Source organism: Nicotiana tabacum, chromosome 8 (assembly GCF_000715075.1).
Source record: "Nicotiana tabacum cultivar K326 chromosome 8, ASM71507v2, whole genome shotgun sequence".
NCBI classification, from domain to species: Eukaryota; Viridiplantae; Streptophyta; class Magnoliopsida; order Solanales; family Solanaceae; genus Nicotiana; species Nicotiana tabacum.
This window is the reverse complement of record NC_134087.1, coordinates 146,708,378-146,716,887: the sequence shown is the minus strand read 5'-3', so window position 1 is coordinate 146,716,887 and position 8,510 is coordinate 146,708,378.

The window sequence follows — 8,510 nt, the reverse complement described above, 5'->3', positions numbered from 1 at the left end:
TTCCTGCGAATCTAAATTCGTTACTTGTACCTTCCTGATACTGATACATAGAATCCCATAATTAATATAGAAAATACCACAAGTCTTGACATCTTCCAATGAAAACTCAGTTTCTAGCTATTTATACAACTTGAAAATACCCAATTGTTACATGAAAATCTTGAACACATTAGAACCATTCTCGAGAGTCATCCACTCTACTCAAATCGCAATTAGCCCGATCAAAAGAACCGAACAACCTGTGCCTCATTAGCACTTCAGACACTACAGAATGCAACCTCATCCCGATACAACCAAGCAACTTCCAGCTTTATGCACCGAGCATCCTTTACCAATAACAACTCAAGACATTCCGTGATTCTCACAAACCTATGAAGCATACTACAACCTTTGTCGAAATTTTCCTTTACTAGAGCCATCCTCGGTCTCAATCTCCGTAGGCCATAACTGATTCACCAATACACCTCAAACTAGAACCAACATAGCATATAACCGCGTAATCAACTAAACCAATAGCAGACTCCCCCACTTGGTTCGAAGCCATAGACCAAAACACACACAATAACTCATAACGCATATACTCTATTGCTGCCATAATACCAAAGTGAGATTTAAACTCAACCCTTCATACACTTGTGAAACACAGACCACCTGATACTTTAAGTCTTATGCAAATTTTGTATTCACTCTCGTAGCAGTTGAACCCCACTCTCTTAAGCATCTCAAATTTAAATTCCAACACATATAATTTACTTGTAAATGAGATCATCTAACAGACAACATAAGGATCACACAACTTCAGAACACTCCGTGGTAGATAACCCCACCTGTTTTGCCTCAAACTAACATTTCGGTATACCTTCCACCGTCATAAATATTACGCAGTCACTTAATCTTCCTGAGTCTAAAATCATACCGTACATGAAATTTACTTCACTCCCAACTAAAACACATGAAAAGATTCTTCACACGTCCATAACTCGGGGCTATACCTCAAATCGAGATGAAAATCAAATGTCTAATAGTTCTTCTATCCTCCAGCAGACCCTTCTCGTCGTTTCCAAATCATATGAATACACCTTGCAGTCATAACATACTCATCACGTAGCTATCCAGTCATTACTCCCCCTAATAGGGACACAACAGAACATATAGATCCAGAAGCACGCGCTCATGAAATCAACAACTCAGGGCTCGAGCTATAAGCAAAAATCCAGCCTCAAGTCTTCCAGACTTGCCCAACATCAACACACAGAGATCACATCTCGCCCCTTGATCGGGGAATCACAAGCCATCGATGCACATCTGATACCGAGCGCTCATGTGCGCATATAAACGCGTGGAAGGAATTCAAAGAGTTACTTTTCAAGCTAAATCAAGGGCGCACGATAAGAATTCAAGAATGTGAAGTTTTTTCTAAAGGTTTTGCAGCCTCCCGAGCATAAATACAGGCGTCTCCGTACCAATCCGTGAGACTCTACTAAACCTGCTCATGACTCATGAGACCTATGTAAACTAGGCTCTAATACCAACTTGTCACGACCCAAAATCGACCCAGTCGTGATGACGCCTATCGTGAAACTAGGCCAGCCGACACAACTCTCGAATCAACCATTTTCCAATAAAAGTTGTTTTTATACCATTTATAAACAATAATTTCATAATGAAAATTTAAAAGAAAAGTATGGAATAATTACACAAGCCCGACATCGGGGTGTAACTAGTCATGAGCATCTACCAAGGTCTGAATACAACAAAACAGTCAAAAATGTACTAAGTACAGTAATGAAAATAAGAGGAAGGAAGCAGTACTGCAAACGTCATGCAGCCACCTTGCTAACTCTGATGACTCTGCGTCTGAGCAACCAACACCCGCTACCGGGTTCCGAAATACCTAAATCTGCACACGAGGTGCAGAGAGTAATGTGAGTACTCCAACCAGTAAGTAATAAGAGTAAATAAATACTGAGCAGTAGGAAATGATGAATCCACATTTATGATAAACTAAATAAGCACAATAGGCTTTCGAATCAGAATACGAGCCAACCGTCTCATTTAAAATCCAGCCTTTGGTAAAAATTATTTAAAATGCTTTCCAACAGTTTCAGTGGGGGGTTCAATATCATTTATAATAAAAGAGATGAAAATCATAATCGACCCCTCGTGCAAAACATAATTCGTAAACAGCCCCTCGGGCAAAACAAGAATCATAAACACCTCATAACATAAAATTCTTAGTGGAAATAACAACGCTAACTCAGTGATTAAATACTGAATATCTCATAAAAACTCCAACTTAAATGAAAGTTGTTTAAAAATATTTGTCCAACATTTTCAACAGAGGCTCAGTATAAAGAGGAGTGAAAACAGCAATTACATCAAAATAAGCCCATCGGGCAAAGCATCACTCATATATGTATACAGCCCCTCGGGCAAGCCTCCCAGTCACTCGAGACTCAACTCTCATCAGTACACGCTCACACTCAGCACTCACACTCCATAAGTACCATATAGTAACCGTTGCAGCGTGCGATCCGATCCGTATATCGCTGCGGAGTGCAGCCCGATCCATATATATAGTTGATTGCGCTCACTGGGGGTTGTCGCGCCCCCCCTTTTCTCACGAAATCGGGTTTATGACATTTGGGAGGACAACTCGTTCCCTTTTGGGAATTGGGTTTTTTGATTTAAAGAGTCGCCACCTAATGATTAAGTGCATTAGGACACTAGGAAGAATTTGTTTAGAAAAACCAGAGTTTAGGTAAGGGCTAGAAATTATCTCGAGGGGAAGGTGTTAGGCACCCCTCAAGATCTACTAGTGTGGTTCCCGGCCATGCTACAATTGTGACTTAAGTACAAACAATAAATAAGCAATTAAGGGTTTCAAATATGAGGGGTTGTCACATTGTGATTGCAAATAAGTTAAAGTTTGAAGAAACAAGGAAGTTGAAATTTGAGAAAAAGGAGTTTGAAATTTTGAAAGTAATAAAATAAACAAGTAAAGGGAAGGGGGGTCCTAGGTTTATAAATAATATGGATCACATCAATGCAATAACCGGTAATCACTCCTCGGAAGAGGGGTTACAAGTGGTATTAGCGCACCAGTCATCATATCCATATCTACCCTTTCCTACCCCGTTGAGGTATTTAAATGCGGAATAGTCTCGTTACTTATTGCATGCTAGTACCCGCCCCAATCCTATCAGTCCCGGAGGCATTTGGGACTACTAGTCCTAAAGGGAAGGGAGATTTGGGCTTTGTATGGTTTAAAAGGATAAAATTCTAAAGCAACAAATAAAAACACATAAGGCAGATATGGGAAACACATAACAATTTAAGAGGCTCAGATGGGCCTTCTCACTTAAAGACAGATTGTTTAGCATGTCTTGCAGATACTGGTTATGATCTGAATTAAACTTAAACGTTAAGGAGGCAGACTAGTCTATTACACATTTCAGATAAGAAACCGAAATTAGACCTGCCTGCTGGTTGGAATTAACAGAGTCTGATTCAATTAGCTAATTTTACCTTATAGCTTGCCTAAGTGAAACCTACAGGCATGACATCTAATAATGCAGAAGTGTACTGATTTTTACAAGAAGAAGGCATGTTGATTATACAAAACATAAGTTCTGCAGACATTGAGTAACGTTACTACTGATTTTAGACTTGTAAAAGATTCAGATCAGTTGGTTACTCCTATAGACATGCTTTCTAAGCGTTATTGAGTTTAACCTTTACGAAAATGCAGAAATCCTATAGGCATGGTGTTTAAAATGCTGATTTTTATTATTTAAGCCTATACATGCGTTTGCCTAGTGATAGATGCATATGCAAAAATCAGGAAACTCTATAGACATGTTCTCTATGTGATAGGCAGAAATGCAGAAACCTATAGACATGGTCTCTATGTATGAAATGCAGAAGCTATAGACATGGTATCTATGTATGAAATGCAGAGGCTATAGACATGGTATCTACGTATGAAATGCAGAACCTATAGACAGGATTCTATATGAAATGCAGAACCTGTAGGCATGGTTTCTATATGAAAAACGCAGAAGTGCGGGACTTGTAAACATGATTTCTATATGAAAAAATGCAGAAGTGAAAACAGGGCATGATTGCAGCAGTAAATACCTATGAACATGATATCTACCCTTATGCATACATGAGTGACTCTCCCCTTTTCACTAAAACCCCATAAGTTATTACAAATTATTACAGCCCAGAATGAATAAAGAAAAGTAAAATAAAATTACATCAGAAAGCTAAAAATCCCAACCAAGGAGAGCCTGATTCAGACTTCTGTCTGAAGCATAAAGTAAACCAACTCCAAAGATCAAATTCCAAAGCCTTTCTCCTATTCGGGATGTGTCAAAGTTCCCTAAAAGTCTCAAGTAGACTCCGGGCAGTGCTTACACCCAAATATATTACAGAATTGGATTATAGTGCAGTGGAAGGGTCAGCCCTCAAATGTCCAAGTTCAGAGGGAGCTCAAGGTCCCAAAGTAAGGGTCATAGAAAGGGGGCAGAACTTAGAATCTAAGAGAGAGTGCAAGTGCATAGAGGGGATTTTGGGGGAAAGCCAAGATAGGCTGGTGGTCATACCCAGCAATTGGAAGTGCTGGCACACCCCAACCAGCATGTTAGCCACATTGTTTGGGAGTTAGGATCCATTAAAGGATCAAGTCCGGACATGAGCAACGATTTGGATGTTGCCATGCTTTGAAATTTAACTCAAACACATAGAAAGGAATAAGGGTATGGGGAATTCACACAGCAACAAATACAAAGAGACAGTATATTCAATACAGAACATAAACAGCAAAGTAGACAATATTGTTGAAACTGTAAAGCAAACACATAGGGATGAAGCTGAAAGTTAAATTAGAACATATCAGTTTCAGGGAAATAAGAAGAGAAGAGCAGTAGTAAAGCCAAATTGCAAACACACAGCCAGAAGATTTCAGAAGAGAGTAGAGTGTTGAATTGAGAATGTAGGAGTATTGAAAGTGTTCAGTAAGTGTTGTTAGAGTATTGAACTCAAGGTCTTAAAGAGTACTGAATTGGAAGTGTGTAAAAGTGCAGAAGGGTCGTGCCCTTTATAGTGCAGAAAGCAAGTAAGAAAAGGTAAGAAAATAGTTTCGAAATCAATCACATAAGGTCTCCCTTCAATTAAGGGATCTGATTTCAAACGGGCAAGATAATTAAGGAAAAAGTTTGATCAAAATCTTTTTCAAAGTAGCACAAGAAGGATAAATACACAGAAGTTATTTAAGGCAAAAGTCCAGAGGTACATGGTTTGTGCAAATAAGGAAAGGCGATCACTCAACAGCCAATAAAATCAAAATTGCAGGCTTTGTTCGAATGAACCAAGTCAGGAAAAATGAGGAAAGGGTTTTACTTAAGGAAAATTAGTAACAATCAATCAAACCTTATTAAGAGGAATTCCGAATCGATCACAAGTTGATAAAATCTTTTGAAGGCAAAATTCCTCATATATAAAGCATACAGATATATCAAACAAGAAAGAACTATCATGCGAAAAAGCCTAGTATAGAAGAGTTCCGGGTCATAACAAAGAGGCTCAAATCCAGTACATAGACTCAGAATGAGTTTGAGAGTGTCTAGGGTCCCAAATAGAACCCTAGTCCAAAACATAAGATCAAACTCGCCAAAACACCCCCAAATCCCAGGGTTTTCAACTTGAGTCAGATACATAGAAGAGAAGACAAATAACTGAAATAGACTTAGATGTCTCTTTCAGGGATTCATGTGAAAACAAATAGATAAAATAGCAGGTTCAAGGCAAATAGAATGAAGAACTGATTTGAAGCATAAAGAACACATTTTAAGAAAGCTTGGAACTTAAACAAGTTTCAGAAGAGAAACGAGATAGTATAGCACTTAAGAGAACAGTAGAGGAAACATGTTTAACAAAGAACTCAAACAAAATCCAGAAGAAGGCAACTAAAGACCTAAAAGCTTAGTAGAAAATACAGTAAAGGAACATAGGGGTAAATGAACACATAAGATAAACATGTGAAAGCATGATATAGAAAATAGAAGAAAGAACGGAGCACAATAGAAGGACATGCAAAATAAGGCAAACATAAGAACACAAGAGAAGGACATGCGAGGTAGAAAAGAGAACATAAAAATATAGCATAGACAGATTCACACAAAGAGAAGAAGAAGAGGAGTCAGAAAACATTTTAAAACCTTTTCAGAGACCCTAAATCGAAGAGAAGTAATTTTTGAAAGAAAATTAGGGAAAACGATTAAGAACTCAAGTAGAGCACAAACATAGCATAGATATAAGAAAACAACCAGAGAAAAACCTCGAATAGCTTAGGGTTTCAGAGAAACCCTAGAAATGAGAAAGGCTTGGAAGAAGGTCCAATCTTGAGTCGGAGAGGTTAGAAATAGGCTTCTGATGCTTGAATATGCCGGAGCCAGGCCGGAGAGGCCATGGAACCTTGGATCTGTAGAGATCTGAAGGAACACCATCGAGGTCGGACCTCGAAACTTCGAACACCAGGGTTTAATGGTGGAGGAGGGTGAGTACATGCCATCCATGGCCTGAGAAGCCATGGGTTCCGGTGAGATTGCGGTTGAAAGGGGTTGAGAGAGGCTAGGGTTTCAGGAACCTTCGAGAGAGTTTGAGAGAGGGAGAGTATTCAAAGGCGGCTGAGAGATGGAAATGAGGGGATTAGGGTAGGGTTAGTGAATTAAAAAAGGTAAGGGGTAATCGCGGTCGTTGATCTAAATGATCAACGGCCTGGATTGAAAGAAAGGGCCAGACGGGTTAATTGGTTGGGTCGGGGGTTGGGTTAGATTAGAATTGGGCTGGTCCAATTGGGTTTCAAAATTGGGTCAATTAGGGGGGTCAATTTGGCTATGATTGAAATAAAAATGGGCCAGATTTTAAATAGCCAATTTTTCACTTTTTATTTTATAAAAAATAGTAAAATAATTTTAAAAGTAAATTAAGAGTACTGGATCAGTTAATAATATATAAATATTGATTTAAAAATGTTGGAACCAATTTTATAATTATAAAAATGCTATTAAATCTTAAAGTAGACTAGAATTGCAATTATATGCAATTTAGCTTTAAAAATACCAAATAAATTTGTAAAAATATATAAAAATTACCTTAACTATATTTTGGTATAAATATGGGAAATAAAATAAATTATCCACCAAAATGATAATTTTGGGAATAATTATTGATTTTTATACTACTAAAATGAGCAATAAATTGATTAAAAAATCTTTAAAAATTGGGAAAAATACTAAAACACTTGGGCATGCTTATATATGCATACATATATTATTTTGAAAGTATTTTGTATATGAAAAATATATAGGGAAAAAATTGGGTATCAACAGGGGTGTGCAAACTCTGGAGGGGCTCCTACAGCCCAAGCGCTATATCGTTGCAGCGTGCAGCCCAATCCAACATATCGCTTTGGCGTGCAACCCGATCCATTAATATATAATCCTCACAACCAAGCCCTCGGCCTCTCTCAGTCATTAACCTCACTATCACACCCTCAGTCTATCTCAGTCAATACCCTCACAATCAGACCCTCGATCTACCTCAGTCATCAACCTCACAATCAGACCCTCGGTCTATCTCAGTCATCAACCTCACAATCAGTCGGACCAACAGTAAAACAGGGAACTCAGCCCAAACAATTTTTACATTTTAAGAAGTAAAGTGATAAAACCAGATTTAAATAATAACAGGTAAAACATGACTGAGGATATGCTTTCAAAACAAATAGAGTGAGGGGAAAAAATAGTGAAAATGCCTCTAAGGGTCTCAACAGGTCGGCACAAGGCCCCAAACATGGTATACAGCCCAAGATGTAATATCAATCTCTATAATATGGAATATTATAAGATTTCAAATCAAATACGCGACTTAACAGTCGTACGGGATTGACCAAGTCACAATCCCCAACGGTGCATGACTCCACGCTCGTCATCTAGCATGTGTGTCACCTCAAAATAGCACAACGATGTGAAATCCGGGGTTTCAAACCCTCAGGACAACATTTACAATCATTACTTACCTCGATCCGGTCCAAACTCTAGCCCGCGATGCCTTTGCCCCTATTAATCGACCTCCGGATGCTCCAAATCTAGCCACAATCAGTACATAACTATTAAAATATGCTAAGGGAACAAAGCCCACTCGAAAATATCCAATTTACATCAAAAATTCCGAAATTGCTCAAACCCTGCCCCCGGGCCCACATCTCAGAATCCGATAAAAGTCACATCAATACAATCCTCATCCTCTCACGAGTCTATACATACCAAGAACATCAAAATCGGACCTTAATTGCCCTTTCAAATCACCAATTTACACTCTCCAAATTCAAGCCATAATTCCTCAATTTTTGGCTTAATTTCCATGATTAATTAGGTAGAATTCAGACAAGAATCGAGTATTGAGTTCAAAAATCTTACCTCCAGGTGTTATCTCTTGAATCC